This window comes from Peromyscus californicus, unplaced genomic scaffold (assembly GCF_007827085.1).
Source record: "Peromyscus californicus insignis strain IS unplaced genomic scaffold, ASM782708v3 Scaffold_4__1_contigs__length_199733344, whole genome shotgun sequence".
Classification (NCBI taxonomy): Eukaryota; Metazoa; Chordata; class Mammalia; order Rodentia; family Cricetidae; genus Peromyscus; species Peromyscus californicus.
The window spans coordinates 62962217-62974644 of NW_026294562.1; the positions used below are offsets into that span (position 1 = coordinate 62962217).

Consider the following 12428-nt stretch of genomic DNA (forward strand, 5'->3'; position numbering starts at 1 on the left):
TTTAATAAGACTGTTTAGAAATTCATCTACAGAAAACAAGCATATAAAATGGAAATTAGGAAAGCAATTCAGGATATACACATAACAGCAAAAAAATCAAGATCATATAAAAGCAAATTTGTTTGTTTTTAAAAGCATTTCTTTTATTTTTGAGATTATCATATAATTACATCATTTCCCTCTTCCCCCTTCTCCCTCCATATCCTCCCATGTACCTGCTTCTTGTTCTTTTTAAAATCCATGGCCTCTTTTTTCATTAATTATTGTTACATACATAGGAATATATGTGTATACATATGCATATGTTCCTAAGTACAGAAGTACAACATGCCCAGTCTGTATAATGTTACTTGTATATATGTTTTGAGGGTTGACCATTTAGTATTTGAAAACCAATTGAATTTTTTAAAACACTGTGGAAATAGTCGAATAATTTTTTAATTTTAAAAGTATTATTGAGAATCTAAACAGTGGAGTTGGTAGAGTTGATGACTTTCAGACTTGAAAATAAGTCTATTAAAATTATCCAGAGAGATAAGACAGAAAGAATGCTGAGGCTTAAAGGAAACCCTGACACAAGGAAATTTTTACTCATAGATATTCAAGAAGATAAAGACATAAAAAACATATACAGCTGCAGAACTGCTGCCTTTTCTCCAATCCTTAGAGAAGTAAGGACATCCAGTTCATGCAAGCTCTAGATACTTGAGAATTTAACCCAAAAATATCCTCTTCAGACTTACTAGAGTTGATCTGTCAAAGATGCACACTTGGGAGAAAAATCAAATTCATCAAGAATGTCAAGTCATAAACTGGGCTGCCAGCAGACCTATGCTCTGAATCATAGACCAGGAGAAAGTAGGTATATTCAAAGTTCTGAGGAAAATAAATAAGCAACTAAGTTCCTTCAGAATACCAGACCCACTGAGTTCCTTCAGAAAAGAATAAATATTTTTTCCAACACAAAGAAACACTGAAGACTTCATCAACACTAGACCAGCCCTATAAGAAAGGCTCAAGGAAATTTACAACAGATCTAAAAGTTGAGAAATGGGACTAACACACACAAAAAGACAAAACATCACAGCACAGCCAACACACAAAAGAGGAAGGGATTTCAACCTAATGTTAGAGAAAACCAGCAGAGCAGAGAGATGAAAAAGAGAAGCAAGAAGGAAAAAGGAACAGACTTAACAACCATAAAAGATCAAAGAAACAGCAGGAGTGTGTATATGCTTATTTATTAATAATGACCTTAAATGTAATGCGTTAACTTTCCCAAGTTAAAGGTAGAACTTGAGCTGGATATGGTGTTGCACACCAGTGATCCCAGATTTGGAAAGTGGAAGCAGAAGAATCAAATGGTTCTAAACTAGCCTGAGCTACATAGAAAGCTCCAGACCAGCAGGGACTATTAGTGAGACCCTTTCTCAAAACAAAAAAAACATATATATATATGGACATAAATAAATGGATTTACAGGCAGTTGTTACTTGCTCTGCATGGATGCTGAGATTCAAATGCAGGTCCTCTGAAAAAGCAGTACTCGCTCTTAACTGCTGAGCCATCTCTAAAGCCCCTGAAGCATGTCTTAACAAGGCCTACAACCTTGCTTGGTACTAACCCCAAGATCATATGGGGAGGGGGTCCTACTTCAGCCACAGGACACCTAGGGAGGCCCAAATGAGCTCACAGAGGCAGCCGATAGCACTAGAAGTCAGCTTCCAAGGGAAAGCATTTGCCTGGCAACCATTTGATTGGAAACATTCAGTACATGCATACTGTAGCTCCTGGAGCCGTCTGCAAGGTCAGTGGGACCCACCCATGGGCTTCACTCTGCTTTTTGTTCCCTCTGCCTCTCCTGGAAGCATAAGCTCCACCCAGCAGGATTTGTCAGGTTTGATCAAGGCTAAGTCATCAGCTCCTGGAACAGTGCTTGTCATCTAAACATTTGTTGAAAGAATTAGAGGAATCCAGAGAGGAGAGATGGCAGAATCTAACAGAGTGTTCCCATCTGGAACCAAGGCCAGAAAGCCTCATTCCTCATTCCTTGTTCCTCATTCCCTTCCTCTCAGCAGCTTCTCCAGCCCCCAGAACCACTTACATGCACAGAGAGCCACCACCATCCACTCATGGGGGCAAGCACTCTGACTCAATGCCCCGAGGCTGCACTCCCAGAGGGAGGACTCATTACCCCAACAGGATACATTGTGCAGCCAGGGCTGGATCATCTCTCCAGGCAGGGGTACATACCTGGGTGCACCCACTGCAGAGCCACAGCCCAGACGCCTACACACCACAGAGGCCTCCACCTCAGATCACCTTGACTACCTTCAGGGGACATTCATGCTGAAAAGAACAGAACCAACCAGGATCTGGGAGACAGCAACCACAAACTGTATTCATCTTGGGTTCCTTCTAAAGTCTTGCTTTAATTCCTCAACCGCAAAGCAGCCCTTTCTGGAAAGGCAACAGACAAGGGTTACACAAAGGCCAGACCACTGATCCACACCTCCCCACATACTTCTTATGGCCTCCAACTCTGGATCCTAAATATTGTGATGATGAAAGATGAAATCTCTTGGTCCCGCTGGAATGGCTCATGCCCAACACTGCTCCCAAATGTCAGCCCCACTTCCACTGGAGACCCTGTCCTCCCAGCTCCCTACCAGTCTTCCTTACTCACCCCCACACCCACGTGATCAGCAATTGCAGTGTGTCCAGTGTCCCTTCAGTTCCACCCCACCCACAGCCACTTCCATCTCCACTGTGCAGCTCTGACTGCCTGGGTCAGCCAACATGCCACTATCCACCGGGGTCTACCACCCCAACACTGCTTCCAGGCCTCTGCATAGCCCCGTTCTTTTCACCCACCCTAACCCCTGTTAGTGCATAAGAGGTACCTCCCCAGGAGGAAGTGTGACTACGTGGTCGCAGCCTGGATAAAAGAGATACCTCCAGAGCCACTGATAAAGGGTCATATATGGCAGTGGGAGAAGAAAGACAGGACCCCTTACATTTATTTCTCTGCCACATGAGGGAAGCTTGGGCCTCCCTCGGGGTTGTCCATCATTATAGCTCCCCTTCCCAGGCCTCCTCATCCCCCTTAGACTGCTCTACTGTGGGATGTTCTGTATGGCAAATGTGTTGCTAATTAGTCAATAAATAAAACACTGATTGGCCATTGGCTAGGCAGGAAGTGTAGGCGGGACAAGGAGGAGAATAAAGCTGGGAAGTGGAAGGCTGAGAGAGAGAGACACTGCCAGCCGCCATGATGAGAAACAGCATGTGAAGATGCCGGTAAGCCACGAGTCATGTGGCAAGGTATAGATTAATGGAAATGGATTAATTTAAGCTGTAAGAACAGTTAGCAAGAAGCCTGCCACGGCCATACAGTTTGTAACCAATATAAGTCTCTGTGTTTACTTGGTCGGGTTTAAGCGGCTGTGGGACTGGCAGGTGAGAGAGATTTGTCCTGACTGTGGGCCAGGCAGGAAAACTCTAGCTACACTGCTCCTCCTTAAGCAGAATCTCTGGTCTTGCTTCTTTAATATAAAAGCAAGTCATTAGGACCTGTAACCCCGTGCACAGCCCCACACTACTATCATCTTCAGGTTCCAGCTTGTCTCACTCTGCAACTGTGCCATTACTACTGGGTGACTTCACTTCAGCACCATGGTCACCTCCTTCCTTGGCTCCTGGACTAGGGAGAGAAGCTGTTTTCTCACACAGTTTCAAGGACCCACAATCTGCTATCCCCACTTGCCACAAACACTGCCATATTTTCAGGTACACATACACACACACACACACACACACACACACACACACACACACACACACACACACACACACACACACACTCAGCCTGAGCTCACTGCTACCTCCTATGCTGTCCCTTCTATCAGCCCCTCCACATCCCTACCCTAGAGTGGCAGCTCCCTAAGACTCTACACTGCTCAATGACCAGGCTCTCCCACTATTCTGTGGCCCCAGCACAGCCCAGAAGACATTGCAGGACCCATAGATCCATGGTATTTAGTGTCCATTTGGGTCACAGGAATCAGAAACTGGGTTTCATTCCCCATGTCTAGGCTTGGACTAGGCATGCACTTTTGATATTAGAGGAAGCATCTTCAAGGGTCAAGATCTTTGCACCTCGAAGCTCTCCAGCCCTGGGAAGGCCAACCTTCCTCAAACTGAGTGGAACAGCTGGTCATCGCTAGAGAATCTCATGCTGCAGGACTTGGACACCCAAGAGCTGCTGCCTTCTTGGTGTTATGTGTATAAATATGAAAAAAAAAAAACTTACCAAAGAGAGTGGCCTTCAGAGTGAGGTGGGGCCCCAAACTCAGCAGTTCGAAGAGGTGTCCTCATGCCTCCACAGTGGCCAGAGCTTCAGCTGTGACAATAAAAGAGATCTTGTGTCAGAGTTAATTGTACAGATGTAAGAGAACTGCCAGCCCACGTCCAATGGGTACAGCAAGGGCCTCTTCACAGCACATCAGCAGTTCTGCATCTCAGTCTGTAGCAAAGCAACCAATGACCTTGACGGCCCTGAGTACCACCAGATATGAGCAAGGGACTGGGGTAGTTTCCTCCCAAACCAATAACTGCTGAGGGAGAGCCTCACCCGGACCCTACCACCAGACAGGTGGCTCATGTGACTTCAGCATAGTGGAATGAAGGCCTATGTCTGTGTCCCCACCAGATCCCATCACCAGCATAGAAAATGCACCCAAGGGAAGCATCTCTGTCATGCAGGTGGCATCCTTGGGGACTCAGGGAGTCCCAACTGAAACAGAAAACTCAGACAGACCAGATAACTCTGTCAGAGCTCTGGAAAGAAAGCTGTCATTGATAAATAAAGTCCACACGAAGGGCAACACCTCACACCAAGCCCGACAGGTGCTCACCTGCTTACCTGCTTGGATGTAGGGGATCCAAGAGTCTCATAACACAAAACCAAAATAGCTGAGATCTGCAGAGAACCACCCATCCTGTGAAAAACCAGGAAACTCATGACTGAATGATAAATCTTAGGGCTATCTGCAAGGATCTGAAAACAGACACTTTGAAAATGTTTCTATAATTGCCAACTCTCTCAAAACAAATAAAAACAAATAGAAAAATCTCCAAACTCCTCCTGATGCTTGGCTGTGGGTCTGCATCTGTCTCCATCAGTTGGTGGGTGAAGTCTCTCTGATGACAACTGGGCTAGGCACCAATCTGGTCACAGGAGATGGCCAGTTCATAGAAGAGGAGGAGAAAGGATTGTAGGAACCAGAAGGTCAAGAGCACCAAAAGAAAACTTACAGAACCAACTAACCTGGGCTCATAGGGACTCACAGAGACTGAACCGACAACCAGGGAGCCTGCATGGGACTGACCTAGGCACTCTGCATATATGTTATAGTTGTGTAGCTTGGTCTTTTTGTGGGACTCCTAACAGTAAGAGCAGGGGTTGTCTCTGACTCTTTTACTGGCTTTTGGAACCCTATTCCTCATACTGGGTTGCCTTACTCAGCCTTAATACTAGAGTAGATCCTTAGTCTTACTGCAACTTGATATGTCATGTTTTGTTGATACCCATGGGAGGCCTGCCCTTTTCTGAATAGAAATGGTGGAGGAGTGGGGGAGCAGTGGGGAGCTGTGGGGAGAGACTGGGAGGAGAGGAGGGAGGGGAAATCTTGACCAGGATAAATAAAAGAATAATTTTATTTTAAAAAATTTCAGCAAAATAATTACAACCTTGGGATGAATGTGAGGACATGGTAAAATCTGGATGATCATCCTTTATTGGTGTGGAAATTAATGCAACTACTGTAATGGTTTCTCAGAACCACTCATCCTATGAATCAGTTCTTCAAAAAGTTAAACAAAAAGGTGCCCAGGAATTCTACTCCTGTGTGTTTGTCCAGGAGATGTGCCCATCAGACAATCCACAAATAAATGTTCACAGTAGTTGTTCACAAAAAAAAAGCCGATACAAGCCAAGTGTGTGTCAGGGAGCAGATGACAAGGAGTGCATGTCCATGCATGAAATACCATCCTCAATAAATGCTAAGACACAACACAAAGCAGTGTGGATGGATCTTGAGAGACACAAATGGCCACATACCGTGTGTGATTCCTTTATCTGAAACATCCAGATGGGCAAATCCACCCACCCAGCAAGCAGACTGGTGGTTGTCAATGGGCCACAAGAGGATAAAGTGGAAAATGACCACGAAAGGTGCAAGGTTCCATTCTGAGGAGGTGACAATGTGCTAAAATTAATGCTGGTGATGGTGGCATAATTCTGAACACACTGAAGTCTACTGCATTGTCCATTGTGAAGAGAATATTTGCTATATGTGAGTTATATATAAAGTATAGTAAAGCTATTACTTAAGACAACAGATAGATATTATAGAAATAAAAACAAAGTAACCAAAATCAAAGTGGATCAACAGGATGGCATCAGTGAAGCTGAAGATCACCAAAATTTGCTCAGTTTAAACAACAGAGAGAAAATGGAGCAAGAGACCTACTGTTCATCTTTGAATGTTTGTTCAGAAAGGAAAGGATAGATCACAGGTCTGAAAAACCCGTTTCAGAGATAACGGCTGAAAACTCCCCAAATGTGGTGAAAGGCGCAAGCCTACAGATTCAAGAGCAAATCCTAAATGGAATAAATCCAAAAACACCAAGATATACTGTAATTTTACATTACAATGGGACTCTGGGAAAACTTCATTAAGATAGCTACACAAAAAGGCTATGTTGCCCGTAAAGCAGTGGTTCTCAACCTTCCTAGTTCTGTGACCCTTTAACACAGTTCCTCATGTTGTGGTGACCCCCAACCATAAAATTATTTTCATTGCTACTTCATAACTGTAATTTTGCTACTGCTATGAATTGTAATATAAATATCTGATATGTGACCCCTGTGAAAGGGTCGTGACCTACAGGTTGAGAACTGTTGTTGTAAAGGAACTGAATGATAGGGAAGCTCTCATCTGACAGCCATCAGCAAACTCAAAGCCTGCATCTGATAAAAAGTGCCCTGCTGGGTGAGAGATGCTGGGTGAAGAAACTCAGAGGAAAAGCCCAGCAGCCCTGCCCATGCTGGAGGAAGCTTGCTCTCTCTCTCTCTCTCTCTCTCTCTCTCTCTCTCTCTCTCTCTCTCTCTCTCTGATTTTCTTTTTGTTTATTATCTGTGTCTTTCACATCATGCCTTCTGATCCCACCCATCTCCCTTGCCCCAAAAAATAAAATTTAAGAGAAAAGTGGGGGGAAAGTAAAAAAGGTAAAATCTTGTTACGGAAGCTGCAGTGTGACACAGTGAGTCACACAGTAAACCCCTTTATCCATACATTTTTTTGTTCTTCTATTTTTATCTTTATTTTTTTATTAAGAGATTTTCGCCAGGCGGTGGTGGCGCATGCCTTTAATCCCAGCACTTGGGAGGCAGAGCCAGGCGGATCTCTGTGAGTTCGAGGCCAGCCTGGGCTACCAAGTGAGTTCCAGGAAAGGCGCAAAGCTACACAGAGAAACCCTGTCTCGAAAAACCAAAAAAAAAAAAAAAAAAAAAAAAAAAAGAGATTTTCTATTCATTTTACATACCAACCACAGATTCCCCTGTCCTCCCTCCTCCCACTCCACATCCCTCCTCCCCAACCCAACCGTCATTCCCACCTCCTCCAAGGCAAGGTCTCCCACGGGGAGTCAACAGAGCCTGGTCTACTCAGTTGAGGCAGGTCCAAGCCCCTCCTCCCTGCTTACATGCAGATGTTCATCGCAAAGAATCATTGATCTGGTCTGAGGTCCCTGGTCTCTACTACACCATTGAGGAGTATTCCTGGACATCCTGTTGCTACCCTGTGTGTGTGCAGCCCTGGGTCCACAGGACCGCACCTCCATCCCACCCCATGCTCCAGCAGATCACAGATGGGGTGAGTGTTTTGGTGGGCCAACACATAAACCTAATTCTGGGCCTGGGTAGTTGCAAGGTTGGTCAGCCCACCAGTTCTCTCCTGCCTTCACCACCAGGGGGAGCTCTCCAGCGTTGCCCTGGCTAACTTGCCCTAGCAGTGATGAGCAAGGGGAGGAGCCAGTTTTCCCTTCACAGGAAAGAAAGCACACTAGAAGAGAAGGCTTTGAGTTCTGCTTGTCATGCTTTGTTTATGTGGGGAAAACAGTTCAGCATCCTAAGCCTTTGGAGAAATACACATCAAAACTATGCTGAGATTCCAGTCTCTTCCCAGTCAGAATGCCTGTCAGCAAAAAGCAACAATGCGGGCAAGGATTAGTATGTGCTGCTGGCAGGAGTATAAACTAGTGCGGCCTCTGTCGAAATCAGCATGGAGGTTTCTCAGAAAACTGAAAAACAGAACTGCCATCTGACCTAGCGCGATCACACCTGTGAGTACATCTGAATGAATGTGAGCCACATATCACAGACAGACTTGCACACCCTTGCTTATTGCTGTACTGTTCATAATAACCAAGGTAAGGAACCAGTCTAGACTGCTGTCAATGATGCATGCATAAATGAGATGTATACAAAGACAGTTGAGTATTATTCCGTAAAGAAGAACAAAGCCATGTCATCTTCAGAAATATGGATGGAAATTGAGACAACATGTGAGCAAAACCAGCCCACCGTGGGAAGACAAGTATCATGTCTTCTTTCATGTGCGGCATCTACATTTTAAAATATCCGTGTTTAAGGAGCTGGGAGCGTGGTTCAGTGGATAAAGTGCCCGCTGCACAAGCATGAAGGTCAGAGTTCAGATCTCCGGAATCCACATAAATGTCGGGTGGACGTAGGGCCTACCTGTAACCCTGAGTAACCCCAGCCCTCAGATGATGGAGATGAAGGGTCCTGAGGCAGTCTGGCTAGAGAGACCATATCTGGGTCCAACTGAGAAGCCTCACCTCAAGGCATAGAGTGGAGCTGGATCAAGAAAATGCCTCGCCTTGACCTTGAGCCTCCACATGCTTGCACACACACATCTATGTGCACACACACATATAGGTGCACACACATATTTGAATATGCATATACATGAAAATATATATCTGTCACATGAAAGTAGAACGGAATCACTCGGAAGAAGGGGATCACTGGGTTGAGGGGGGGGGGGGAACATGAGAGAGCGATGGAGTGGAAACAAGACCAAAGTAGATTATACACTTGCACAAAGCTATCATAAAGAAATCTATCACTTTTGTAATGGATATTCATTAATATAAGAAAACTTTAAGAAAAAAAACTACAGTAAGTTCATGCAAGGAACATATGATTTAATTTAAAGCTACACTAGGTTTAAAAAGTTAATAGCTGAGTCCTTCAAAGCATAAGCAGGTAATTGAGACATTTTTGGAGCTATGATGGTGTTTGGAAACTGAAATGATTTAATATAAATTCAGTGTCTAGAACAAGTCAGAAAAATATTGAACGATTTAATTTGCTTGTTGGTAGCAATATGTTTAGCACCATCACGTTACATGGGCATGCAATAATTCTATTTAGAGAAGCATTTGAAAGGAATTTTTTTCTAATATGTGTGTTGTTTCCTCAGTAATGCAAACTTTACAAAATTGTTTCTTTTTGCTGTTGATTAATAATGTTGGTGCATTTTATGTTTTTCCTTTTTCTGAAAATAGATTTTTTTCTCATACAATATGTCCTGATTATAGTTTCCCCTCCCTCTACTCCTCCCAGTTTCTCCCTACCTTCCCTCCCCCCATCCAAAATGTATAAAGAACTCAAGAAACTATCAAAAAACCAAATAAGCCAATTAAAAATGGAGTACAGATCTAAACAGAGGTTTCCCAATAGAGGAAACTCAAATGGCTGAGAAGCACTAAAAGAAATGTTCAACATCCTTAGCCACCAGGGAAATGCAAATCAAAACTATTTTGAGATTCCATCTTACATCTGTCAGAATGGCTAAGATCAAAAATACAAGTGACAGCTCATGCTAGCCATGATGTGGAGTAAGGGGAACACTCCTCCATTGCTGATAGGAGTGCAATCTTGTACAGCAACTATAGAAATCAATATGTCAGTTCCTCAGAAAATTCGGTATCAATCTACCTCAAGACCCAGCTCTACCATCCTTGGGTATATACCCAAAGGATGCTCCTTCCTACCACAAGGACACTTGTTCAACCACATTCATTGCAGTTTTATTCACAAAATTGTTTCTTCAAGTAAAAAAAGTCAATACAGTTACCCCTCAAAAAAATTAACAAAATTAAAAACTTCAGCTCTATAAAGAACACATTTCTGTAAATAAAGATAAGGCACAGACACAGAGGCCCAGGATGGTAGCCCAGGAACAGAGTGTTCCAGGCCTTAGGAGCAGATATGGGAGCAGGAACACCAAGGCCACAGGAAGACCAAGACCACTGCTTCCAAGCTTGCTGTAGGCACCTGCTCTCATGACTCAAAGATGTCCTGTTTAAGGCAGTTACCTTTTATATTCAGCTTTCCCTTTTTTCTGTAGATTATACGTAAGTAAATCATAGTGAAAAATGACAAGAAAATTATCTTGTGTATCATGGGTTTAAAATACCTAGAGAATTGAAGTGTGTGATTTTAAAACGCAGAAAATAGATCATCCATCAGGAATGGGTGGTGAGTGGACTGTCACCGCAGAGCAGGATTAACACAGAGCAGGCGGAGATGCCAGCCAGCCTGCCAGGGGTAACGGTGAAATTGATCTAGTAGATGCTCTGACTCATACAACTTGTGTGACTGTTACTCTGTACAGATATTAATATCTTGCAAAAATCATTTAAAAAGCTTTACTGGAGACCAAAATAAATCATTCTATCATCATAAAAATGTCTAATTCTCCAAGAATTTTAATTTTGCAAGTGCACAAGGAAATGACCTAAAAATTTTTGTGGGTGCTCAAAACTGACGGAAATGTAGATGGTAGATTTTAACATATCTGTCAGCAAGTTATACCGCAATCACAGAAAAAAATCACTGAAGAGATCGAAACATTTGAACAACAAGACTAACAGACGAACAACATTGCAAAAAGACATTGTGGTCACTGCATCTGGCAGCCACAAACACATCTGCCCTTGACTAGGCAACATTCACACACTCACCACATCAGAGTCCTGCAGGCCCATGGCCTCAAACCAATCTTAAGCCTTGAAATCAATCACTCTGAGAGCAGTGAGATACAGGGAGGCAGGAAGAACAAGAATATAAGAAGTGTTCCTGCTTGGAAATGTGTAACTCCGGCAATGCAGAATCGGAGGAATGCGTCTGAACACACCGCAGGGTTCACGCTGTTCTTGCTTCCTTGTTTCTTTCAGAACATCCCTGCTCTGGTTGTAAAAATGTCTCCAGGGTTTTGCTTATGTTTTTTCAGGATGCTCTGTAGCTTCTACTTGTCTGTTGAGGTCCCAGCTCCATCTCAAACTCATTCTGCAGATGGAGTAAGGTAGAGAGTGGGGCTTTTGATCCTCCCAAGTGGATATTAACACTGCTGTCTTTCCCATGCCTGGTTAGGATATTTTTGCCCTTTGGCTCCATCAGCTGAGTGTGTAGGAGTATTTCTGGAGTCCCCATGTGTTCTATTCATCTGCTTTTCTATCTTTATACCCATGCCTCACTACTATTCTTATTGCAACTCTAAGTATTAAGATAAAATAGTCTACATCTTAGCTGGGCAGTGATGGTGCAAGCCTTAATCCCAGCACTTGGGAGGCAGAAGTAGATGGATCTCTGTGAGTTTGAGGCCAGTGCGGTTTACAGAGTGAGTTCCAGGACAGCCTGGGATACACAGATAAACCCTTATGTCTTAAAAAACAAAAACAAATCTACATTTTGGCATTTTGTTCTTTTTCATCATTCTTCTGTGGCTCATCTAGGTCCTTTCTCTGTCTGTAAAAACCGTAGACATTCTGCATAATTAAGTACTGGATTGCTGGGGCTGGGGCTCAGTAGTACAGCATGTTTCTTCCATATATGAGGCCCTAGGTTTAAGCCTCAATACTGAAAAACTAAATACAAAATAATTACTATACTTTGTAAATGGATATGTGTATTTCATCATACAATATCTCAGTTGAATCCTGTTTGCCTCCCCTGCCTCATTGCCCATTGAATTCAGAACTGGGACAGGGCTTGTCCGGGTCCCCAGAACTCAGCCAGCAGGTCCCTACAGCTGAACTCTCTACGGGACTTCCCTAAACACAAGCTGATGTCTCTGAGTGGGCCGAGCTACGCTTTGTAGCACTTTATAGCATCGAGGCTAGGGATGAGGAATGCAGAGTCCAGGCAGAATAGTTTTGAAAACTGTCAGTGCCTGTGGAACCCAGGCTGTGACGATGATCCTGAAGCACCTTCCCATCATCCACCTTCTACATCAGTCACAGAAACACGTATCCATCAAGTAATGATGAATTCTGTT

At 43.7% G+C, this 12428-nt stretch overlaps 1 long non-coding RNA gene across 1 annotated transcript; it reads right to left on the bottom strand.

Annotated features, from left to right (window-relative positions):
- Window positions 1–210: 210 nt before the first annotated feature.
- On the bottom strand, window positions 211–11483 carry LOC128094954 (uncharacterized). Its single transcript, XR_008213118.1, has 3 exons — window positions 11116–11483; window positions 4313–4402; window positions 211–2460 (listed from the first exon to the last, which is right to left on the bottom strand). It is a non-coding gene; the product is annotated as an uncharacterized LOC128094954 (long non-coding RNA).
- Window positions 11484–12428: the final 945 nt, after the last annotated feature.